Genomic DNA, 25844 nt, shown 5'->3' with positions numbered 1-25844 from the left:
AGCATGTTTCTATAAAATAGTGTAAATATACCACAGAACTGATCATCTTTATAACATAAGGGTTTTTTTCCATTGAAGGATCATATGATTTCATGAGTAGAGTTTCTGTCATTTGCAGTTGAGTAACTGTGGGGCTTGAGAATCTGTGTCACAGCGGAAATCCATAGACAGGATTTTCTAAAGGAATAAAGGATATGGATTATGGTGGTTTTTTTTCATAGAGGATTTGCTATATCTCCATTAAGAACCTAAATTTCAGAGTTACAGATATCTCCAGTCAGACACTTGCAATATCACTCCAACTGCAGACATGAAGTGTGAGATAGGCCCTATCATGAGCCAATTCTGACAAGTCATAGCCTGGCAACCAGCTGAACAAGGCAATATTACTAAGAGGTTTCCCCTCACTTGTTCAACAACCCCAGTTTAGAGAGGCTGCTCATAGGTGCTCAGTCCCAACAGAGAGTTTGGTTGCCGGTTTCCCTGGTGAGAATGATGACAAATGAGTCAGACCACGCCAAGCAATAGAACAACTTTTCTGCTTTAGATTTTCCATCACTAAGAAGATCTCAGAGAGCAATGAGTTCTGCCAGTTGGGTCAACAACAGATTCCAGAGTGTTCTGGGTTTTCACTATTTGATAAAATAGATAAACCTCAGCCAATACCTACCAAGCAGAAGGTTAAAACCCTCTTCAAAGAAACTAAACACATGCTCTGGTGAATGAAAACAAGCACAAGCCCCTAAGACTGGCTTACATTCAACAGCCATCAACTACTTCTCCAAACAGAAATACTGACAAGCTTCCCACAAGTTCACCAGTAATTAACAGACACATGCAAGTGTAACACTACAAGGGATGGGAGGAGGTTAGCAGGTAGGAAACCCTTCACTAGCATGACACGGTATGGCACATATTTAGCTTACAGGATGGAGAAGGACAGTGTTGTTATCTGCCCATACACACACCGAAGCATCACAAGGTGTCTGCATGCAGCCCTGTGCGTTGCCAGAGAATATACACTTATTTTTTCCCAGCACTATGAGCTGAATGCAAGCTCTGAGCATCAACTCAAGCTCTCCTAACGGCTAACATGAAGTAAACACCTGCATGACAGGCAGGTATGACAGAAAGGGCTGTGGCAAACATGGTCTGCATCCGGCCAGAGGACTGCCACGTCCACTGCTCAAATCTCAGCAGTCCTCTGAGGCAAGGAGCACAAAAGTGGGACCAGTAGCTACACTTGCCTCTGTACCTTAAAGGGAACCTTGATGGATTGGTTTATTTATTTTTACATCCCAGAATAGAAAAGCATGAACATTTACTGACAGAAAGCTTTTTTCCCTTTGGTTTCAATTCTAGCTGTGGCGGTGCTTTTCTTTTATGTTGGAATATGCCTTGCAGTGTAGGTTTTCAGCATAATAAACCTGAGCTACAGAACTGACCTGTCACAGATCATTGCAAACCTAGCCCAGATTTTAAACCCATCACAAAACAGTAAAATACCCCATATTTTATCTTTTAACCTTTTAACCACAAGTATAATTTATTTCAGTCTTAGGTAGGACAGTGAACAGAGGCGTCAGTAACAGAGCAGACATATCATTTAAAACAGTCGGGGGAATCTGTAATCCCTAGGCCTACAGTGCCTATGTTTTATATGATATTTGCTCTCCCTTGAATTCCTGTTTGTGAAGTTCTGTGTTCTGTTGACACTCCCAAACTAATTAGAGGGACATTTTATGATACCAAAGAGACATCGCTTCCCTTTCAGTCCCAGACCTACAAATTCCCTTCTTTCTCATCCTTATTTGATCAACAGGTAAAGAAATGACAAATTGATCATTTACAATTCTCTAGATGAAGCCTAAAGCTCTGGCTGTCTCTAATGAAGCTAGTCTAATGTGTCATGAATTTCTGATGCTCTTTTGGCAACACTTGCAATGCAAAGCTTGTACAAAACAATGTACCTACAAAACTGCATTTTATGGTCTACCTCCTTGTGTGGGACTCCCACACACATCTGAAAAAGCATTTAACAGTAGTTATCTTTACTGTATTGAAAAAGGAACTTTCCAATTTTCAGTTATGTTAATGCAGTACCTAATGTCCTGTGGAGGCTGATGCGAGTTGTGCATGCATGAATTCTTATCGATTTCCTTGCAAAGACTTATCTCTGGTCTACAAACAGTCTCAACAGAAGAGTTAAGGTGAAATACTCTCTAAAATGTGCTGCACAAAAGGAAACTATTTCCATTCTTCTGTGGGTAAACTGATGGATATTGCTATGATACCTAGTTAATCCTTTCTGGATGAGCTTGAGATTTTTCTTGGCACAGCATCTTGCACTAGTAAAAAATAAGAAGAAAAAAGTAGCAAATGCTGTTGCCAAGGCATTAAGCAGGAAAATGTTGAATGCTATTCTTGCAAAAGTAGCTCGACTAAACTATCAATGCACAGGATAAAGTGGAAAATGCATGAGTCAGGCTAAGCTGGTCTATCTGCTGGGGAGAGTGGGGAGCCACACAGCACACTCAGGCTATGCCTGGAGCAACCAGAGAGCAATCCCGCTGGAGATGCTGTCCCATGAGCTACCTTCCAGGATCCCAGCTTAGTGTTTTGGTGGTGACTCAGAGTTTAAGCTTGCCAGAGAATTATTATGCTGCCTACCCAGGGAAAACATTGATCTTTACATTAAAACCACTAAGCTGTACACTTCTGCACATCATGTACACCAAACCAGAGATTAACAAATGATGCTACCGTACTTCATGGGCATTTTTACTCTGCCTTCATTGTGCTTGCATTCTCCCATGTGGGGTATGTGCAGTGGGTGGACTACGTTTCCCCCAGCACATTGTAATTTCATTGTCTTCCATTGCTCATCATGGGAGTTCCCAGCTGAAGAGCACCGAGAGTTGTGTATCCAAGTGCAGAGTCCAGACCAAAGAAGATACAGGCACATGAAAGGAGAGAACAGGAATACATGGACTGAGGATCAGGGTGTTCTAAGCTGTGAATGCAAAGTATGCCCATTTCTGCTGTCTGCAACTCCAGACCTCTGGATAGAGGCTCTTCATTAGGGACTGTAATGACAGGATAAGGCGGAATAGGCTTAAATTTACACAGCAGAAGTTTAGGTTAGATATAAAGAAGAAGTTCTTTACTGTGAGGGTGGTGAGGCACTTACACAGGGTGCCCAAAGACGTGGTGAATGCTCCAACCCTGGCAGTGTTCAAGGCCAGGTTAGACAGAGCCTTGGGTGCCATGGTTTAGTGTGAGGTGTCCCTGCCCATGGCAGCAGGGTTGGAAATGGATGATCTTCAGGTCCTTTACAACCCTAACTATTCTATGATCCTACGATTCTCTTCCCTCACCACTGCTCCATCAGGAAAGCTGCAGTCAGGGAGAAGGGTGTGCGAATACCAAGGGAGAACTTCATTTTCCATTGGTTTTGCCCTGAATGGAAAGATCTGATTCTAAACTAACCGGGCAGAAGGTGCAGAGCCACCAGCCATGCTAGAGATAGCAGACAAGAGAACGTAGGTTCTGATTTTATGTTCAGAGCAAGTCTGCTGATTTACTGAAACGACTATCCATTTGCACTGCTGTAAATGGAATCAAAAGCTGACTTGGAGTCAATACATGGCCTGTAGTGATACTGCATAGCTGTCATTATTTTGTTTTTCCCTCCCCTATCACAAAGGGATGTAATTGCACAGGATCCCCACATGCACTATCTCCTGTTCCCTACAAGAAAAATGAATTCATCCTGATCACTCCAGCAAACACTAAACCCACTAAGGCACATATTTAATCAAATAATTAGGAGAGGTGCAGGGGAAATGTGTGCTGAAAAGATAATGTTGCACTTTAAAGGATTCATTCTTGGTTATTACATTTTACATAGAATGTCATTTTCTTTACGAGTTAAAGAAAAGGTGAAGGCAGAAAAACAACAAAGTCCTACAGACTAAACACTCCAACTCCATCTAAATTATAGACTGCTAAGAACACGCCTGAAATTGGAGGTGCCATCTTCCACATCAGCACTGCCATTATGCTCCTAGCGTGGCACTACCTGATTTTTGTCTTTTCAAAGTAACTCTCTACATTCAGGCACTTGAGATTCCTGGGCATTCTGGCAGAGCATCTCTATCCCGTAACCCCAAGAACCAGCGTCCCCAAGCCTGCTTGCAAAGCATGTCAAACCTGCAGGAGCATGCAATGCAATTAGAGAGCAGGAGACAGAGGTGTATATCACTATCCCACGCAGGAAGGCACTGGAGTATACAAATGCTTGGCAAAGACCAAAGAAAAATGACAAGAGCAAAGTGCAAGCACATGAAGCACGGCAAAAAGCAGAGAGATACAGAAAAAGAGGGTGTAAAATGCTGATCCTCACCCTCATGTTAGCATCCAGCAATAGTTCTGCTTTAACATGAAGTAAATTAAAGGACAACCCAACCCACAAAATGGCTTAAAACCCTTCCCTGTGCTTCACAAACTGCAGTTCTCTTCACCCTCAGCTGAGGAGTATTTTAAAGCCAGAAGACTGACAAATAGTTAAAACCCACCTATTGAAAAGTGTCTGCTGCTGGGTTTGCTGTTAGTACTGAGATTTCCTGTCAGCCTTTACAGAAATTCTTTGGGAGTCTGACAGGATTAAGGGGATTAATACATTAAGGCATTATTACAGCTTTCACAGGGGATTTTCAAAGACTTTACACTGTGATCTATTTGTCCTGTTACATAAAACGAGCATTAATAGGCTGATTGAAAAGAATCACTGCAATCGATAACCTTCATTTTAGTAAACATATTCTGCTCCCAGAATGAGGAGTTGAGGTCACCAGCCCTCCCACAGTGGGTTACTTCAATTAAGATGCATAAACCTAGTTTTGGTGCATGCCAAAGGTTGGTCTGGGTGTTACAACCTACTCCTGACAGGGAGAGATTTGTTAACACTGACTCACCAGCCCCAGTTTGACAACCCCTAAGGTGTCCTGGCTGAATCATCATCTGCATTAAAACACAGGCTGCTATTCAGAGACCAAAATGCAACGGTATTGCTAGATGAGTTTTTACCTTAATTACCCATTCATGGGTAGATGGGTGGCTGTCAGTTGCTATTCTCTTGCTGGAGAAGAGCATCCTGCTGGGGACATCAGGCTGCCAAGTCCCCTTCTCTGCCCCAGCCCTTTCCAACACTGGCCTTGTAAGGCAGTCTCCTGTGCATGACTAACTCAAAGAGAGCCTAAAAACCCCAATGCCTTCATCCTTCAAACAGCCAGCTCCCAATTTATTACAAGAACATAAGCAGCACTTGCCTTTGGTGATGGCCTGGTTTCAGCAGGTTTTCCAAGTTCCTCTTCCATGGGCAGATTCTGTGCTCCCCCACAGCACTGCACCCTCAGCTTTCTTTGTATTCCTCTAGAAACCATTTCACACCATCCTTGAGCATAAACTTCTGTGCTTTGTTGAGAAAACTTCCCTTCAAAAACCATTAACAGACAGAAGAGCATAACCCCTCTCTTCTCATTCTCTCAGTGAAAGACTTTGTGAAAGTCTCTGAAACCTCTAGGCATAGAGAGACAGATACTCATCTGTTGCAAATCAACATAAATCAGTGCAGGTGAGGATAGGGCAGCATTTACCACAAGGATATCTCTTAAAATAGAGGGGCACTCGTTAACTATAGGATCTGCCATAGAGAGGGTTCAAAACCTTTTTGTTTTGCCCTATACTTTTGAAATACTATAGAAAGCAGAGTCTTTGCTTATACATGTCCTGGGCTTTCAGACGGTACTTACTTAACTAGCCCCGACTAAACTAACATCTACATAATTCACAGACCTTAAGGGATCTATAAACCTCTAAATTAGGAGAAGAAGAATTAGCTTGGGCTTTCAGATGAAGATCTAAACCATAGGAAGATTAAAGTTGAGAGTTTTATTTTCCTAAGCCAGACTAGGTAACCCACCCTCAGTGAAATGCAATAGCTTTTCTGTGCCTAATTTCCCTAGGCTGTTCTGAAAATCCAGGTACTGTAATACTCTCCAAGACTGAACAGGGGTCACTCACCTCACACCCATTATCTTCTGAAGTGGCTGCTAAGCCATTGAGTCTCATCTCAATTAAGACCTATTAATGAGCTACTTGTAGCACTGAGATGGATATTATTGTAGAAATGAGATTGGCAATTTTGGGTTGCTATGAAATGGAGGGCTGGCTCTGTGAAAAAGGCCTCACGCTGAGATTTCAGCATTGCTGTGCCAGGCAGAAAAGAGTCTGTTATCTTACAATAGGTTAACAACTTGTTAAGGAGTTACTAAAGCATTGAGGCTGTCAGCAGTGTGGTGGGTGGAGGGTTAACACTGATTTGAAGTTATGATGGGAACTAAAGATGTCCATGTGGGGAGAGAGATGCAGCTGGAATAGTTTATCAGGCAGGATTTAGAAAGCAAAACACCAGCCACACACAAAACTCGTATATCCAAATCAGCATCCTCTCACCTGATGGCAATCTGACAATATGGGCTTTGCCTAAGAGCAGGAGACGCAGGCAAGTTGGTATTGCAAATGGCTTGCCAGCTGGATAATGGAGAATCAGAAGTCTTTTTGGATGCAATCTAAGCATGGGCAAATAGAAACGGTTTTCTTTTGTTTCTTCCCCCTTTCTCCATGATGCTGCAACTGTGCTACCTGCACCTTTATTTTATAAGACAGCCTTTCAATTTATGTTTAATTGCATATTTGCTTCTTCTTTGGCTTCTTTGACTCTCCAAGGTCAGTCTCAGTTCAGGTGTCCAAAGTATCTGATGCAAGTTGCATCTGTGATAAGAGGTCCAGGCTGCAGGGGGAATCACCAGCTGGGATTGCTCCTTGGCCAGGTGGATCCTGCACCACCAAATCCCACTAGTTTACTCCTGGCCACAGTCCTCTCCTTTCTACTTTTGGGGGTCAGGAGAACCTTGTATTTTTTACTGAATCCTATAGGAATGGTAGTGTCCATGAGCCAGGTAACCTGTTCTAAGTCAGAGGCGAAGAGAGGCTTTTCAAATCTTTTCTACTCCTTCCCTTCATCCACTAAACCAAAGTCATTTGCAACACCTCACATAAGGAAATGGTTAAAAAAGCAACTCTAGCAAGTGGTTGCTGCTATTTCTTTTAGTATTGAGATCTCCTGTCAGCCCCTTCACAGAAATACTTGGGTAGTTTGACAGGATTAAGAGGATTAATATATTAATGCATTATTACAGCTTTTATAGGAGACTTTCAAAGACTTTAATAGTGAGATCCATTTGTCCTGTTACATAAAACATACAGTAATTGTCTTAATTGCTCCATTGTGACTGTGTATGGCTGCTCAAATAGTTCTGCATGTCTAATTGTACCAATTGTTCCAGGATCTTGCAGCAGTACAAAACAATAAGGTGAGCCAAACAGGGACTGCTCTCCAAAGATTCCTCCCACCACAACCCACATTCTCTGTTGTCTCTCTAAACTGGACACAAGAAACACAACTGATCCTGTAATCTGTAATCCTAAAAACTCTTATCCATGCATACAAGGTGAATGCTGTGCAAAGGTAGCCATGAGCACAGATTTGCTTTCTTTCACCCACCAAGTAGACATGAGTGCAAAGTTCAAGGGAGAAAGGCAGTAAGTGAAGTAAAAACTTCACTGCTGAAAGAGGGAGATGTCCCTTTCCCCCTGTGTTGTTTTCAGAGAGGAACCAACCATTAAACATCCCCAAAGCTCTTGTTCGAGCAGCATACAAACAAGACAACAAAAAAACATGACAAGGTGAGTGCTCTGCTGCTCATGCATGGCCACTGGTCTTCCGGCCATGCACACGTGCAGGGACTTGTCAGTAGGAGTTTTTCTGCAGGCACAGTCACGTATTAGTCTGTTATTAACTTTGCATTATTGATAAGATCCAGTCCTCCCATGAAGACACACTGAAAGACACAGGATCTCTTTTATGCCCTGCAAAGAAACTTGTCAAGTTGATAGGAGAGACACAGCTGGGTGGGTCTCACTTAGAGTGACATTTGACAGACAATTACAAATAGATGGTAATTCAAGCAGTTCTCAGTAAAATACTCTCTGCACCAAAAAAATGCTGATTTACCATGGAAATGAGCAAACATCATTTAAGCTCCGTCAGGAAAAGGACGTGTAGAGTTACAGAGGACTAATTCTGGTGTGGTAGCTAGGAAGGGCAGCCTATTACTGAGGGAAATAACTGATGAACAAGAACAGAATAGCTGGATTCTCACCTATTTGGTCTAGTTCTTTGCCTCTCAGGAACTGCTATCATGGGCTTCCAAGGAAAAAATGTGAGAATAATTAGAGTAGATAAATGAGCGAGAGCCTCTATTGCAGGAGAATCTTTTCAGCTCTCAAGCAGCTTTAACAATGAAGCACAACAGCTGGGATCCTTCCAAAAACCCTTCCTGCTCTACTGGGTTATTCAGTCCCTGTCCCATACCTCAGATGGCAAGGACTGCTTTGGCTGCTTACTTTGGGGGCTACAAGCCAGCCCATAGACGTCACAACACACTGGGTCTTGGAGGGCATTTAAGCTGTCTGAATTGGATCAAAATGCCCCCATTTGCCTCTTCTCCACAGCGGTTCTCGTTGTAGAGAAGAAAAATGTGATTATAGTAGTAGTGATTATAAACCATCCTTACAAAGGACAGAGCATCTTGCTTTTGAGATACTTCAAAGCAGGTAAAATAACAGCCAAACTTTGCAACATGGTCACAAATAATCAACCTTTAGTTTTCTTATTCCAGTTATTTCTCAAGTTCTCTTGCATGCTTGATTTAATCTGCCTAAAGAATCAGCTGGATTTCCAAAATGCATTCCATGGAAATCCAAATGAAAATGCCCATAGGGATAGCGAGAGAATAGGGAAAAAGTGAGCTGTGTTGGAAGAAGAATTTATCAGCAAGAAATTGAAAGACTTGGAGTTAGAATGAAGTCTGATCTAATCTGCAGAGATGCTTTGTCCAGCTGCAACACCCCATTCCATAAAGAGAGCAGGTTCTCATTTTAAAAGCATACAAGATCACTGCACAAGCAATTGATGCCATCCCCTGTGAAAGCCTTTCTGCAGTTAGGGAACAAACAGCATCACACTGGTTTCTTCCTTCCCTCTCCCCCCTGATTTGCTGCAATGGAAATTGTATTTCTCAGCGTGCCTTCTACATCTAAATTATCGTTACCCATTCCATAGGGTACATTGAAGTCACACAACATCTCCCCATTTAAACTCCCTTGGATTGCTCTGGTCTTTGGAAAGCGTGGGTAATATCTGCTGCAAACAAAAGGCTTTTATTTCTTATCATTTGCTTTACCTTTTGGTGTATACAGACAGGCAGGTCGGGAGTAGGAACACCCATGGTGTCCTCAGAAGCTGTGCTCCCCAGTCCTCTCCACCATCTATTTAAATGTCTGCATCTGTTTTAAGCTGACAGAACCCAGCTGAGGTAATGACTTTGCCCCCTCCATTTGTGACTTTGGTAGCACTTTACTTTATAAAGAAAAGAGATGGATTTGCCCAAAGGTTGACTGGAAAGAGGCAGAGGTTAAGGTTTAAATATCTGTCAGTAGATCATTGAAGTAGGAAGGAAATATATGTATTGATGAATTGTTTGCATTCCTTCTCATTGTGGGCTTTAAGAAATGCTAATTTGTGAGCTTCAAGCCTGTTAATAAGCTGTCAGAGAGAGATGAAAAATTACATAAAGTGCAGTAATTGAAAAAAAAAGGAGAAGAAAAGCACAGAAATTAAAGAGAAATCTTTGTCCTAATTTGATTTGTGACTTCATTGTAATAGAATAAAGCATGTGTAGATATTAACAATTCATTTACATAACCAACTGCAATCAAGCTATTCAGATAAATGTGCATTCACTTTGGGAAAGGTGGGAGGATTCATTTTAACCTATTAACACCCTTTCTTTCAGATATGTTCTTGTCTACTTTCTTCCATTACCAGATAAAGCTGTTTATTGGTGAAGAAAACAACTTCCTAAATGGCAGTGCATTTACTTTTCAAAGCTTCAGGATTCAATCAAGCCATTAGTCTTGGTCTATATAGGAAAGGAAGACAGGCCTTGGAAACCAAAAGGGACACAGTGAAGAAGCAGTATTGCTTGTAGCTGCCATTAGAGAAAGGGGAAACTGAGGCACAGAATACAATTCTTAATCTTCCTGTGTTTTAATCCTTGACCTGAAAGCTAAAGCAAATGCTTCTTTTCCTAATTTAGAGGTTCTTGCATGAGCTTTCATGGGAATTCTTTGGGAAAGAAAAGGATCTTTTCATCTGAGACCACCTGAGCTGTCTCTGCTCTTCCTCCTTGTATTCCTGTTATATCCTTTATCCTCGCATCTGTCCTCCAGCGACAAGGTTTCTAACAAACCTTGCCACCATTTCAAACACTTCATATCATTTACCACACAGAGCATATATGCATTTTCCTTGCCTGTCACATGCAAAGAAGCAGAGGCAGAGAAATTTAAGTGGCTCATCTGAAGTCAAAGGAAAAAGCCCTGAGGCGCAATAAGCCATGAGGACTGGCTGACCCCCAAATCCTCCATTCATCCTCACTATGCCCACAGCACTGTGCTCATTACTTACTTTGTCCCTGATCATCACGAGATACACCAGTTCTCCACTGAGTAATAAGGCAAAAGGCAGTCAGACTCCCAGATCCTCCATTTACTGGTACAGGTAAGGCTGTCTTTGTCTACATACATTACTCAAGTCTAATTAGAACTGTAAAGGATTTTTATGACTTTGTGTTTTTCCCTTCTCAGAAGTAAATCCACCTTTAATACCATGGAGAACATCTTCTAAGAAAGCAGAGAAGGAAGAATTAAAGGAAAGCCCAAGTGAAGATACGGGAGAGGATGCCAGGTGCAATCATTGCAGCACATAAAGTGAATTAGTTCCAGAGGCAACTAACCATTCTGCTGAGGAAAGGCATGGAGAACAGAATGGCAAAGCAGGGAGATCTGAATGGGGATATAAAACTAACAGAGAGTTCAGCAGCCTCATGCTTTCTTCTCATTTAAATGGGTATGGGATCTAGGTGACCAAACTGACGTGAGGATTATTTGTACTCTACCTGTTTCTGCATAGCAAAGAGCAGATTTTGGCATCCTCTTCGTTATGAAATCTTTGCTCTATCACAAAAGAGTGGATTTTCTTTCCTCTTCTGCCAGCTGTTGAGTGAATGATGGGTTGATTGAAGGCTTAAGCCACAAAAAATATGTTTGCCAAAGCCACACACTTCCAATTCATTTTTTCACAGTAAGTTTATAGCCCACCCGGGATCACTTTGTTGCTTAGGTGGTCTGTTCCCCACCAAAAACATGCACTCCTTGTGATTCCTAGTGGCCAGACCAGCCAGTAGGACACTTGGAAGGGAGAACCTGATTTAGGTACAATCCCCATCATATCTTGTTACTGTGATGTATAAAGAAGCAAGCAGTGATACCAGAGAGACTAACAGTAATTAACACTGTCCTTGACACAGTCTTATCAATGTCTTTGCACAATGTAGTAGTTATGGCACATTATTTTGCCATTTGAAGCTCATTCTGCAGAGGACCAAGGTCTGGATTTACATGCAGGTCTGACATTCACCATCTTTGAAAATGCCAGGAGACACTTTCGTGGCTGCAGCCAGGGTAATTCTGGGGGACAGGATGAAAACACATCAGGGCAAATGCAGCCAGTGCTGGCCTGGTTCTATCCTTTGGAAAAGCCTCAACCACCAATGTAATCTTAAGATTGATTAAAAAGAGAAAGTCAGATGCTTCTTCAAGTGTAGGCCTAGGTGTTGAAACCACTAGCAACCATAGAGTGCTCCTGGTTTGCATTTCAGTTTGCTACAGAGCTTGCAATAAGGAGAAGCTACCCAGCCACGTGTACTGGCCAAACCTTAACATGAGTTAAAAGCTAAGTTTTAAAGCTAAGTTTGTGGCTTTTGCAGCTTTATTTAAGCTTTAGTCCTTTTCCATGAATCAAATGTGAATGTGGTCTTGAACAGCACATAGACCAGAGATGGGGCAACGCTTTGGCAAGCTGCAAAGAGCATAGGATACACCTGCAGGCATGAGGCACCAGGAAGGTGCATCACCCACCTCCCTCCAAGGGGAGACCACCCTGCATTGGGAAGCTGCTTTAGCCAGCAAGGTCAGTGCTGGGGGGTAGAGATGTCTCAGCCACAATTCCATGGGACACCTTCAGAGGAAATATACAGCTTAACGTTGAACCAGATCCAGAAGTGTAATAGATAGAAGATTAAAGAAACATTAGTCAGTTTGAGCCAAATGAAATACGCTGGTTTCAAAACAGCAAATCAAACTGTTGCAGTTCCCCTTCCCCTATCACAAAAACGAAGGTCAACATTTTCACATGGGTATGTCTTGTTCTGCAGAAGCTGCATTTTACTATTCAAAAAAAAACCCCAAAATGTAAAGATCCAAACCCAAACCTTTCCAAAAGGAAATGTGAGTAAGGTGATAACAATTTAATTAACATGGATTAACCAGTGCAGCTGCACAACACCTTCTGCTAAAAGACATTCAAGTCTATGTGGAAACCAATGTCTTTCTGGATACTTGTGTGCTGGCTGTAGCTTCCCACACATCAGCATCCTCAGCACCCAACCAAATGCTCTTTCCTTGGCTCAGCTACCTCCAAAAGCACCAATGTGTCTCCACCACAAACCTGAAACTTTCTGAGGAGTACTGGAAAAGTGGCTCATAGAAAACCCCCTTGTCTGCTTTCCCATCAGCTTTGTTGGCACATATTCCTCTGTATCCAGATGGAAAAAGCACAAAGGAAAGCAAATAATGGGGTTGAGTTCATGTCTATTCTTTCTTCAGCTCCACTCATACACCACTGTTTGTTTATTGTCTCTTTATTGCATGTCCTTGTCTCGCAACTGAACTCCTGTGATTGAACTGCCTGTACCTACAGAATGCCTGGGGGAAGGAGAGGGAGAGTAAAGGGAAAGGGGAAGAGGAAAGGAAGGGGAAAAAGGGAAGTGGGAGGGGGGAAGGGGAAAATAGGAAGGGGAAAAGAAAAAAGGGGGGGGTGGAATGAAGGGAAGAGATAAGGGAAGGGAAAAGAAGGGAAGGCAAATGGAGAAAAGGGTCCACGCTTTGAAAAGGGATGCCCAGCTCTTCAGCAGTAAAACAAAACCATTGACTGCAGAGAAGTGCAAGCTTTAGCCTGTTCTCTGGGAATGGCCCTCTGCACCTTCCTTGCCTGACAGGACAGGCACGGGGGGGAGAGATGGGCACAGTGCACACGTAGTTGGCAGGGAGGGCTGCAAGCATTTCACTAACATCCTGCTTAGATCTGTATTTATACCTGTGCCCGGAGCTGAAAGGCAGCCACAGCTCACAGCGAGATCATTTCGCCCACCACTGGAGGTAAAGCAGGCAGCTGTACATACTGATGTACTGCCCAAGCAGCAGTGCATGGTGCCAGTGAGCACTTTGATTTCCCCAGACAACTACCAAAGACCCCCGTGTAGACTATTGTCTCAGCAGAGATCCACTGACTGAGCACTCTCTGAAATGTATTTTCACACTCTCTTTAATACTGCTCAGCAAATGGCTTCATTATGCTTCTCTAGACATCTCTGACTGTGTCTATCCCAAGATCTGGGGGAGCATTTTATGGGTGCCTAAAAATGCACCCTATTTATACCTCTGTCTACTGTAGCAGGCAAAATACTCCTTGCTAGACCCTTTGCCTGGCAATCCCATCTCTCACATACATCTAGGTGCATATATTTTGTCCTCTCAGTTTCCTCATTCACTGAGTCACAGATAATATTGAGCTGGGAATGATAAAAGACATGCCAGTTAAAGGAAAACAAGAATAAAAATGCCACCAGCCTGTGCATCAGCCAAAATACACCTTTGCTTTAGAGGCTGTGGGCAAGCTTGGCTGTCCTGAAGATGCTTCAATCTGTCTTACATAGCAGCAGGGAAGGAATAGCCCATCCACAGACTTAAGGCTCACTCAAGTCTTCATATTTATGTGGACTCTTCCAGTCAGTTTTCCCCCTTTTGCCAAGGCAGCTAAGCTATTTTCTTAAAGTTTGACAAAGGGGATGCACATTCCTCTTGCATTATATCAACTGCATCCCAGGGAGACCTTGTGCAGAGGAGGTGCTGCATCCTCTGTCTGAGGATCAGGTTAAGGATGTGACCCAAGTGACAGCTCTTGGGAGCTTCCTGAACCTGGAACAGGTCCAGGATCAGACCTGAAGTGGATTGACATGAAACAAAGACAAAGAATGGGCAACACTTGATCTTTCAGATAGCCAAGATTCAGGTGTCAGAGGTGGCTCAGGTGGCACTTTGTGGATCTGAGGCCAATTCACTGGCGCTTCGCAGTTCAGTCAGGGCTTGCACAATACAAAGCATGAATCAAACAGGGAAATCCTGCCCTTAACGGTTCTTGATGAATGAATGTTGTAAGAATATTTCTCAGATTCCCAGCCATTTTCCCCATTATATGTCCAGGTGATAGCAATGCTTCCAAACAGCATTTCTGCAATGGGAATTCCAGAGCCCTGTACCTGATGAGTAAATCCGGACTGTGTTTGAGTAAGTCTCTTGGTAATGCAAAGCAGCACCACTCCATTGTGAAGTCTTGTTTGCTCTGCTCATTGCTGCACATTATTCATTGTCCTCCTAATCCATCAAGGAGAGGTGGAGAGAAATAGAGAGGGAGAAGGTGCTTGGGAGAGGGAGGGGACAGATGAAGGGCAGTGTTGGGAACATGAAGGTGATTCTCACCCTTTATTGTTCAGTGTGTTTGCCATCCACACAGACTATTATCTGGGCCTTAGTTTACTCCCAAATCCAATCACAAGTGACTGGGTGTTGTAATGTAGTACAAAGTGTTCATACCTGATAAATCCTGCTTGGCTCATGTATCTGGCTGAGCTGAAAGCATGCCAGCACCCTGAGAGTAATTAGTCAAAGTCCCTCCTCCGACCAATGATTTATGCAGGACCAGAGGAATTGTTTGTGACAGGGATGTCATCTTAGTGATATCTGCTCTCATCAGCTGTAGACACGGGCGAGCTGTGGGCTCTGCATTCTCCAGCGTTTTCTTAGCACTGGATTGAGAGAGGGAATATTGCTCTTCTTTGAATTGTACCACAGGCTCTTGTTTATTCGATCAGCTGAAGGCACAGAAATACCCAGATACGAACGCGGAATGATCCGTATTCCCAGTACATCAAGTGTACACCTGCATGATAAACAGATTTTTGACTTTTCAGTATGTACCACACAGAGAAAATTGTACAACAACATTACATTGCCCAGAAGGTACAGGTTCACTCGAGAAGATCACCAGTAATATGATCACCGTATGTTTCTGGCTTCCCAAAAGACCTGTGTCTTAAATTCCCCTGCATACTTGAAAGAGTCGCAATAACCCATACTTAACGTGCACTGAAAAAGCACCAGGATCCCAGGGGCAGATTCATACCTGAGTGCTGTAACACCTGAAAATAGGAGTGCTGGAAAGAAACAGAGACTCAAGTGGTACGGGTCTATCACCTCTGTTGTGCCAGCTCCTCCATCCCCTGCTATGGGGGACTTAACACTCTTTTTGGAGGCTTTGAATAGGATCCGTCTTTATGGCTCATTCTACACATGCTGTCTCCACAGTTGTCCTGTTTCCTATTTTGCAAGACTAAGGTACAGTTTCCATAAAGAAACAAGTGGTATTTCTATACAAATACACACCAAACAACACATGTGCCTATTGGCATTCAGGTCTTTACACCTCCCTGGTGATTAATATGCAGCACAAAAACACACTTCCAGCTCCAGGCATTCAGCACAATAGATCTTCATTTCAGCCCTGCAAAAGGCAAATGTTTGAAGGATTTATAGTCACCCTATTAGGGCTGCATGTAGCTGTGCATATATGTGGCTACAGATGTGTTTCCAGTCTTTGCAATCATGCAAAAACATGCAGTCACCTACCTCTTCATTCTGTACAGTCTGACATATGAACATAAGACAACCACACACAAACTCCATTCATAAACACATAAATATGGAACATTCTCCCACATATTTACAGCAGGCACAGGCTTATGTTGAGTAATGAAGTTGATGACACGTAGGACCCTAATTGCTTTTGTGAAGCCAGGTCCCTGCAGACTCACCATCTCCATAAGATATCCACATCACACCACCGTTCTCTGTGCCTGACTCTCCTGATCCCCTTTGTGGAAAGCAGGGCTGCATTAAGAGCTCTCAGAGAGCAGAACTCATATTGCCAACCAAATTGAAGGCATGGCTTTGCAGGATGCTTAAAACCTAGCAAATCTGTAGCTAACATAAAGTCCTCCAGAGCACGGGTAGGAAAAAAAAACATCAGATTCATTTGCAGACCTAGACTTTGGGGTAGCCAGCTAGTTATATCATGGATAACCAGCTGCAAATGATCAGTTTTAAGGATTTTCAATCACTGAGTCACAAATAAGCTAAATACTCTCACATGCCTCATCTGAGCAGCTTGGATTGGGGTTTAGGCTGCAGAAGGGGTCTTTTAAACTGAACACACAGGCACTGGGTAGAAAAGCTGCTTTAGCTATCAGTTTTATTAAGTTTAAAGGAAAGGTGGGGCAAGGAAAAAGGAAGCTTTTTCTGATCACAAAGTCAGCCTGTAAGAGAAAAGGAGAAACAGCAAGTTAGATGAACCCTGGGGCCAAAACGGAGAAAACCTGAGCTTCCAGTAGCTGGTCTCTGCCTCATGCAGAAGAAAAGCAGCAAGCATGTGGACACATCAAGTTTCACTGTGCAGTTACTACTTTTGGTTACATAGAATCATAGAATAGTTTGGGTTGGAAAGGACCTGAAGATCATCCAGTTCCAATCCCCTGCCATGGGCAGGGACACCTCACACTAAACCATGGCACCCAAGGCTTCGTCCAACCTGGTCTTGAGCACTGCCAGGGATGGAGCATTCACAACCTCCCTGGGCAACCCATTCCAGTGCCTCACCACCCTAACAGGAAAGAATTTCCTCCTTATATCCAATCTAAACTTCCCCTGTTTAAGTTTTAACCCGTTACTCCTTGTCCTGTCACTACAGTCCCTAATGAAGAGTCCCTCCCCAGTTCCATGTTACATGCCCTCAAAGGAAGCAGGAAACTTCTCGTGGTGGCAAAACAATCTAAATGCCAAAAATACAGAACCTTCTTCACCCCAGGACTTGGGAGTGTTGGTCGATGAGAAAATGAACATGAGCAGGCAGTGTGCGCTTGCAGCCCAGAAAGCAACCATATCCTGGGCTGCATCAAAAGGAGCGTGACCAGCAGGTCAAATGAGGTGATCCTGCCCCTTTACTCTGCTCTCATGAGACCTCACCTGGAGCATTGTGTGCAGTTCTGGTGTCCTCAACATAAAAAGGACATGGAACTGTTGGAACAAGTCCAGAGGAGGCCACGAGGATGATCAGGGGACTGGAGCACCTCCCGTATGAAGACAGGCTGAGGAAGTTGGGGCTGTTCAGCCTGGAGAAGAGAAGGCTGCGTGGAGACCTCATAGCAGCCTTCCAGTATCTGAAGGAGGCCTATAGGGATGCTGGGGAGGGACTCTTCATTAGGGACTGTAGTGATAGGACAAGGGGTAACGGGTTAAAACTTAAACAGGGGAAGTTTAGATTGGATATAAGGAAGAAGTTCTTTCCTGTTAGGGTGGTGAGGCACTGGAATGGGTTGCCCAGGGAGGTTGTGAATGCTCCATCCCCGGCAGTGTTCAAGGCCAGGCTGGATGAAGCCTTGGGTGCCATGGTTTAGTGTGAGGTGTCCCTGCCCATGGCAGGGGGGTTGGAACTTGATGATCTTAAGGTCCTTTACAACCCAAACTATTCTATGATTCTATGATTTATTAAGCATAACTCTCATTTTACCAGTACCATTATCTTGCAGCAGGGAACCCCTCGTTTTCCCCTAAAACCCCTGGTATTACTTTTTGGTGCTCTCATGAATGCTTTTTGCAATGAAAGCACCACTCTCTACAATATTATTTTAGTAGGAGCTTATTCAATCAAACAGCATGGAGAAACCCTGTCCCTCTCTTACTTCATTTCCTAGCTGCACATTACTTTGTCCTTGCCCACAGTGGGCACACCTGTGGGCCGAGTTTTTCTTTTCCCTTCATTTAGGTTTTCATTTTGTTTGACACGTATCAGATTGGCCAAGGAGCAATTGAGTTCCCAGCTTGGCTCGTAATACTTAACAGTGGTTTATCCTATCCGTTGAGGATCAAATGCAATAACTGAGGGGACTGAACAGGTGGGGATGGATTTAATACTAACTACATTAGCTAGCAGTGGGTCCTGGTGGCAAAATGATCTAAATGCCAAAAATACAGAGACCCAAAGGGTTTTCTGAGCTGCCAATGGGGTTTGCTGTACGGTCAGCCTTAACCTGTGCCAAAGCGAAAGGCGTCAGAGCTTCAAAGCGTTAGTGAATTCCCCCAGGGATCAGAAGTAATTTCTTTCCATGCATTGACGATTAGTCTAGTGAAAAATGGCTTGGGGGTAGAGGTCATTTTCCTCTGAATCATCACAGACTGGCCACCACCAAAGGCAGGAACCAATGCAAAATGCATGGATGATCTCAGGAGATATGGCAAATCCTGTGCTCCCACTTAATGGAAAAGCCTAAGCTCTCCTGGTAGCTTCCCCAAGGAACGTGGAGTTTGGCACCATTTCCATAAATATTCCTATTCAATAATTGATGAGCTCAGTAAGTTCCTAGCAAAGGAGCTGCTTCCAGCCATTTCCTATATTTAAATGGAATTGTTTGTTTAAGACCGTAAAATGAAAGCCCAGAGGGAGACAGAGAGTTTGACCTACTGTGCCCACTGTAAGAGATCCACAGCCCCAGCAGGGATTTCACTGCTCTGCAGTGCTGGCACTATCCAAAAGTTGCTCTTAAGCCCCTAACGAAAGCCCTCTCCCTTTTGTTAAAGGAGCCTCCATAGCCTCTTGGCAAATCATAGCATATAACACCCATGTAAGTGCTCTTGTTATGTTTAATAAGGTCCACACATCATATATGTTCACCTTTCCAGCTATTATATAGCAAGCCTCACTTGCCATGACCCCAGAGAAGCATCTCAGACAAGTGAAGAGATCGGATGCATTATGAAGTCATCTAGGTGATCTGTTGGAACCTCTTCATCTCATCCTAAGAATGGTACCTAACTGAGATCCGTTGCCAAGTGTCAAAGGCCAGGAAGCAAGGAACTGACATTAGATATCTCCCCTGTGTGACCCTTGCACTGCAATGAGCACCCAGAAGCCTTGGTGGTTTCATGCCTCAAGTTTTCAGCATCTGCAAAGTTAAGGTGAGAGTTGTACAGGAAAGATGTTTCACCACAGGCTTTCCAATGCTTCCTGCTGGCATTTCTGTATGGGCTGGAAACAGCATGAAAATACCCATCATCAGAGGTATTTCATTCCTGCTTTTGATCTGGATCTAAGAAATACAAAGTCAGATGAATGTAGTGTATACAAGGAAAGAAGGAGTTTCATCTCCCCATTTCAGGGCCTGATTTGGATTCAGTGTGGGTTAGATATGCAGGTCTGCAGCAGTCTTTTACCCACCAACACACTGAGTGTTCTCAGTGGTGCCATGTCAGGGGTGTCTGCAGGTCTGCCCTTACAGTCACTACCTGGTTCTGCAGGGTTGTGGATTTCCCAAGAAGGTGCACCTATTTACACATACACTCACAGGGACATCCCAGCAGCACTTGGCAGCCCGGTACTCTCCCACTAATCCCTTTTCCAAGCATCTCCCTCACAAAACCTGCATCTATGAAGCCAGGAGGGGTGTTTGCCGTGCAAACCCCATCCTCAAGAGGCATGGTCTGGATGCACAGAGACATGTTTCTGGGCTCATTGCCTTTGAGCAGAGAGTGATTCAGGAGGCAGCAGCTTCCCTTAGGAAAATATAGGCATATCTGACCAGTCCAGGAGGGTGATATGTGCTGTTTGCTTTGGCCCTGATCCTGCAAACACTGAGAGGAGCATTAACTTTATGCTCTGCAAATAGTGCCCCCGCAGCTGTTATAAAGGCATAAGAGTTTACCTTGCTCCTCATCCTTGTTCTGCAAAGCAGCTTGACCCTCTTTGCACTAACGCATCCTGGACTGAACCTCCACATCTATTCCTAAGCATGTTTGTAACTGAGATAAAGCCTGACTGGGACAGCAGAAGCACATCTGGCTGCGGGATGCTTATAGCACCTGAGGCAAAGCCCTATGTATTGTACGCTTGTGGTTAAACCTGCACTGTGTGTGCTTGATAGCTGGGTATCAGCTAGGTATATGGCTATGTAATTATACTGCAATTAAATTTAATAGCTTTGCTAACAGCTCAACTGCAGGAGAGTTTGTCTAAGAATTTTTGTACTGGGATTATTAACCTTTTGATGGCTTCACAAATCTATTTACATAGAGGTTTATACAAACGTTTTTGTTGTGATTGTTCTTGTATAAGCCAGCATGGCTCAGTGCAAAACTAATCAAGCAGGGTGGGTGAGTCCTGCTTGATAATGTTCACGGCAGGAAGGTCTTGGTTCCATGAGCTGAGTAGTATTCTGGAAGCAGTGGGCTTAGCCTTCCCAAAAAACAGCATGGAAGGTCTAGGATTTCCTCTGGTCGCACTGAGATGTGGTGGAGAGAGGCAGGGAAATGCTGCTGAAGTGTAGCATATAAACCCAAATTTCAACCTGGGATCAGTACTTCCTCATTTAATGGATTGTGGTGAGGCAACTGAGGACTTCCATCTTAAGATCCAAGTTTGAAGCCAGCCTGTGTGCCTGAAAAAGCCATCAGCTGGTCTATGGCAGCAGCAGGAGCAAGAGCAGTAACCCAGGTTTCCATTAGACAAGATGCTTTCCTCTCCAGGTAATTCATTGCTTCGGTAGGTTCTCCAGGGACACAACAGAATATATCTCATCTTCAAGGCTCAGACTTTCATGTCTGTTTAACATGCAGTGAATTTCCATCCTTTTGCTTGCTCAGTTTACAGGACTCTATCGATCTCTTTATTTTACCCTTTTGTACTGTGTAAGGTCTAAGTTTTGGCATCCTCGTTTCTGTTTATTGAGAGGAATGAATTCTGGTTTGCAGATTGGAATCTGCTTAAGCCTTTACCGTAATTTACAAACTCCTATGTCTCCTACCACACCAGGTTTTGGTTTCCTGTTTTGTTTTCGGCTGCATAATGATTTTTAATCAGGCAACAATTAATGATGCAAATAAGAAGGGACACTGAGGGATTGCTACATCTTCTGTATTACAGTTATTTGGATTTCAGTAATTCTGTCCTCTTTTTCCTTTTATCACTCAAAGGCCTGTTGCTACCAATGCTTAGCAACATGTTTAATAGTCAGTGCAGAGGAGCACAGTGGACATGATACGGTCCAGTGGAGAGAGCTTTGTGCAGGAAGACATGATGCATTAGCTTTTTATGCAAGTGGTGGTTATGGGCAATGAAGGATATTAACCTTTCCCCTGTCGCTGCATTACACTAAACAAGAAGACAAGGGTCAGGCCTTTGGCTACAAGAAGCCTTCAAGTTACTAAGACCCATTGAGACAACCTTTAATCAAAAAAGATGATACAAGCTTTGGTAAATACACAGAAAAGGAAGGAATAAGGAATCATCTTTTCGCCTTAACCCACATATTAGTTTTCACTTTCAGATATCTTTAGTGTGAAGGGGTTTAGAGCGTATTGAAATATCAGGAATGAATCTTTTTAGGGAAAAGAGGAAGCCACTTGATGATATGATCCCTTTGATGACTCCAGCTCTCTCCCTGATGAAGACATTGCATGTTCCAAGCCATTCCTTAGCATATGACTGCCCAGAGGTGTCACTCCTAGACTTTTCATTAATGCAAACTGTGTGTGGTAGGGAGCACCTCTAACACAGGATGGTTTATAACCAGTGTGGTGATTTATGCTTTAACTGCAGGACAGGTCCAGGGGTCGTGGGTGAACTGGAGGGGTTTTCAGTCATTACATTTGAGGCATACCAAAGAACTATCATGTTATTGCTCTTTGAACGCTTTCTTCTAATTGAAGTGGAGGTTTTGGATGCTTTTCTCCCCACTGCCATCTATATAATGCAATTTTCCATTAAATGTATAATGATGCATCAATAAATCACTAGGCAAAATAAATATGCAGATCTTTTAGTCATGAATGTTGCGAGAAATAAACCTTTTGTAATTGATAATTAATGTCTTCAGGATCAATATCTGGCAGAAGAACCTATAGAGTAAGTCTGATTCATCTATGACTACTCAGGAATGACTGATGCTTTAAAAACAAGCCTGAGTACCAGCCAAGTGTATAAATTACAGCTTTAATGTAACATAGGTACCCAGCGGCTTGAAACAGGTTCTACTAGTGACAGACGCTGGGCATTTGATGTTTCATGAGCATTAATACATTCTTTCATCATGTTGAGATAGACATAGAGGGAAAAGCATTACTCTAGCTTGGGACTGTATCACACACAATGCAGAGATAGGCTGTCCTGTTTTCTCCTGATGCTAGTAGTCCTGGGAGGTGCTATAACTAGAATAATGGAGATACAAAATCCATTGAAAAAAGGTACAGGAATGGGCCTTTGGGATGTATTCCTGCATGTGTACAATTAATTCCAATAGCCCAAGCAGTCACTGCTGCAGCCCACAGAGAGAGCAGGCTGCAGTAGCTCCTGTTATACTGTGAATCCTGGGGAAAACTGATATACAGAGCAAGTAAAATGATCAAACTCTCTGTTCAAGCTTTGAAATTTGGGGATGAGGCTATACCTCACTGCTGAGATTATCCTGTCCAGTATTTGAACAGATCTCTATCCTCTGTGTGTGTGGATATAGATGTTAGATGCACTACATGTCCATTATATGTCATCTCTATGTTGATACATGCGCAGCAACTGAAAGGACAAATGTAATTACACAAACAAATTCAGGCAGCTCAGATTATGTGCTGAAAGACCCAGTTATCATAAAAAGACCAATAAGAAGGAGTAGCAGGATGTTTGACTGCTGGAATGACTCTTGTTTCCTTTTCATTATTCTTAATAAAAGGAGATGGTGCTGAAAAATTGTGTTTCCTTGGTTATTTTTCCCAGGAGATACTTTACAAAACACAGAATATATAAGAGACTGTGTTGCAAGCAAATACCTTATTAAGTGAATATAGTTAGAAAGAAAGAGTAACACAAATGAACAGTAATATTTTTCCCCTTTTACACTTAGTAAAAAGTGTAATAGTTCTTGGTCTGGATTCAATAGCAGCTGCCCTAACAGTGGTGGGAAAAAGAATCTCACAGCCACGGTATGTACAAGAGCTTTATACATACTAGTACTGGATCATTAGCAACCAGAAAGTTATCATAAGACTCTTAGAGTAGACAGCATTCAGATTTCAACTGTGAGATCTGGTAGTAAATAGAAGGCATTTCTTCTTCTAGTCCAAAACTGCAGATCTCTAGGAAATAGTGCAAGGCTATGCTTGATGGATGTACCTATGTAGTTAAGGACCAGTTTCAAGCAAGATGCTTTAGGTACGTATTTACATCACACTACCAAGGCTGATTGTCAAGCACAGCCCCTTAACCAAGCCATCCCCTCTCTGTCCCAGGCCTCAAATCCAGGAGTCCTGCCCTTTCCTATTGTTGCTGGGAATGGAAGGTGGGATTCAAAAGAAACCTGACCCAAAAGACCAACTGTTGCCTTGGAACCATGGGCTGGGTGCCAGCAGCAATCCTATGCAAAGTATTACCTGAAGCACTATACTTGGGATATCTAGATTCACAAACCTTCCAGTGCAGCCAGCCCATAACTCAACTCATTACCCATCCTGAGACATGATCCAGAGCATTGAGCAGCGCCAAAACCAGATGCATTAGAGATGTTGTGGTGCTCATCAGCATGAGGGCCTCCACAGCTCTTCAAATGACTCCATCTGTTGGAATCTAAGTTGGAAATGTAAGCGCTTACGTCTTCCACTTAGTCAGCAGAGAGAAGGTGGCACATCCAGAGGGCAACTGGAACTTTGGTGCTCTGCCCCCTCAGGTGTCTGGCTCTTTTATTCACTAACCATGAAAACATGCTGAATTAGTCCTTCAATGTAGGCACATCAAGTCCCTCAATGACGTTAGCTGAGATGAATGTTAAGCTTTGGGCTGTAAAGAAAACACAAACCAAAGTGCTAAGAGGGGATGTGTTCATCCAGTGTTTCTCTGGGAGGGAATTTTCAGCTCATGGGTCTGTGTCCATGGGTACAGCTGCTGACTGAATGCAATTGGGTTCCTGAAAGAAAAGACATCAGTTGATACAAGCTTATCAGCAGCAGCGACACAGTTGTCTGAAGCTCTTGTGATCCAGTGAAAAGATTTCTGTGTCGGGAGGCAAGAGGGGCATCCTTTAGTGAAAAGCCCACCAAAGCGGGACACTTGCCGGTTACACAGCCTCCTTCTTCCAGGACAAGCTCCATCAGCCAGGAAACAAACCTGAAGAGTGGAGATAAAGTTGTATTGTTTCCACTGATGATGACGTTTGATTTTTCAGTAGAAGCCATCCTATTCAGGTACATGATCTCTTACTATTTTCCTCAAGGATTTGAGTTACCTTTGAAAGGAACCCTCTCCGCCCCCCTTCTTGCTGTTATCATTCCAGCATCTTTCCCTAATGCCTGCCAAAACAACAACAAAACCTGTGGAGGAAATTGTTTTTTTTTGGTTTTTTTTTAGGAATAAAAAAAAATAATCAAAGATAGAAACAGCCAAACCCAACCAGAACCTCTCTTTCACGTTGAGTAACCAGCTTCCATGAGGCATGGCAAGCAGACATTAAATCCTCGCTCGACTCAAAGGCAAAGCATTCTTCTGTAATTTTGTATGTAAATAAGATGTATTAGGAAATCACTCAAGCAATTAATTAAACAGCTGTTACAGAATAAGTGATAAAGGAAACAGGGGGATGAATATGTGGAATTTTCCTCACGCAAGCATCAGTGTGTGTTTATTTATTTATTTCTTGTATAGATGTGCGTTACAACTCCTGCATACCTTAGTATCAGCTCTGAGCATCGTCAGGGGGCTCGGATCCCATGTTGCTGGATCCTGACTTCATTGCTAAGGCAAGAGGAATGGGGAATGAAGATGATTTTGAAGGGGACAAGGGTCTGTAGTTGCTGCTGCATGAGGCTGTCAGGGGCCTCAATTTAGCTGAAGGAGGGACTTCATTATCTTTCAGAAGCAATCTTTTATCTTGGAGAGGTGCAGTGACCTGGGAAAGATGCGCTGACCCTAAGCCAAATGGCAACATCCGCCTTCCTGTCTTCACATGGACACTGATTTGGAGAGAAGCCTGCAGTTTTTAACCCACGCCATGTATTTCACACAAGCCACATGCAGTAGAGGAAACAGTCTTGGGACAGGCCGAATACCAAAGGGTGTCCACAGCTGAGATCCAGCCAAAACAGTGACAGACACACAGCAAAGGACTGTCTGGGACTGATGAGTAAATGAGATAGGACAGATGAAAGGTATAAGGAAAAATGGCACCACAGAGGTGAGGTTTGACTGAAAACACACACAAGGGCATAAGCTGACTAAAGAGCTCAAGTCTGCTGTTTCCAGGTCCTTCTATGTGTCCTGTTCTTCTATTCAGCTCCCTGGAAGCATTATCTGTGCTTTATCAGTGGAGAGGATCAGGCCATTGGCTGGTCTTCCC

General features: G+C 43.3%; 1 long non-coding RNA gene across 3 annotated transcripts; it reads right to left on the bottom strand.

Moving 5' to 3' along the window:
• Positions 1-11722: 11722 nt before the first annotated feature.
• LOC134174928 (uncharacterized) lies at positions 11723-16439 on the bottom strand. 3 transcript variants are annotated; one of them, XR_009968843.1, is made up of 4 exons: positions 16236-16439; positions 15808-15925; positions 14959-15304; positions 11723-13011 (listed from the first exon to the last, which is right to left on the bottom strand). It is a non-coding gene; the product is annotated as an uncharacterized LOC134174928 (long non-coding RNA). The 3 variants fall into 3 exon arrangements; XR_009968844.1 differs by lacking the exon at positions 11723-13011 and adding an exon at positions 15512-15563 and having other exon boundaries at positions 13468-15304; XR_009968842.1 differs by lacking the exon at positions 11723-13011 and having other exon boundaries at positions 13468-15304.
• Between the last annotated feature and the right edge of the window lie 9405 nt (positions 16440-25844).

Source organism: Pezoporus occidentalis, unplaced genomic scaffold (genome assembly GCF_034315485.1).
Source record: "Pezoporus occidentalis ecotype Australia unplaced genomic scaffold, CSIRO_AGI_Poc_V1 ctg64, whole genome shotgun sequence".
NCBI classification, from domain to species: Eukaryota; Metazoa; Chordata; class Aves; order Psittaciformes; family Psittacidae; genus Pezoporus; species Pezoporus occidentalis.
The sequence above is the reverse complement of the archived record's forward strand: the minus strand, read 5'-3'. Positions and strand labels throughout refer to the sequence as shown.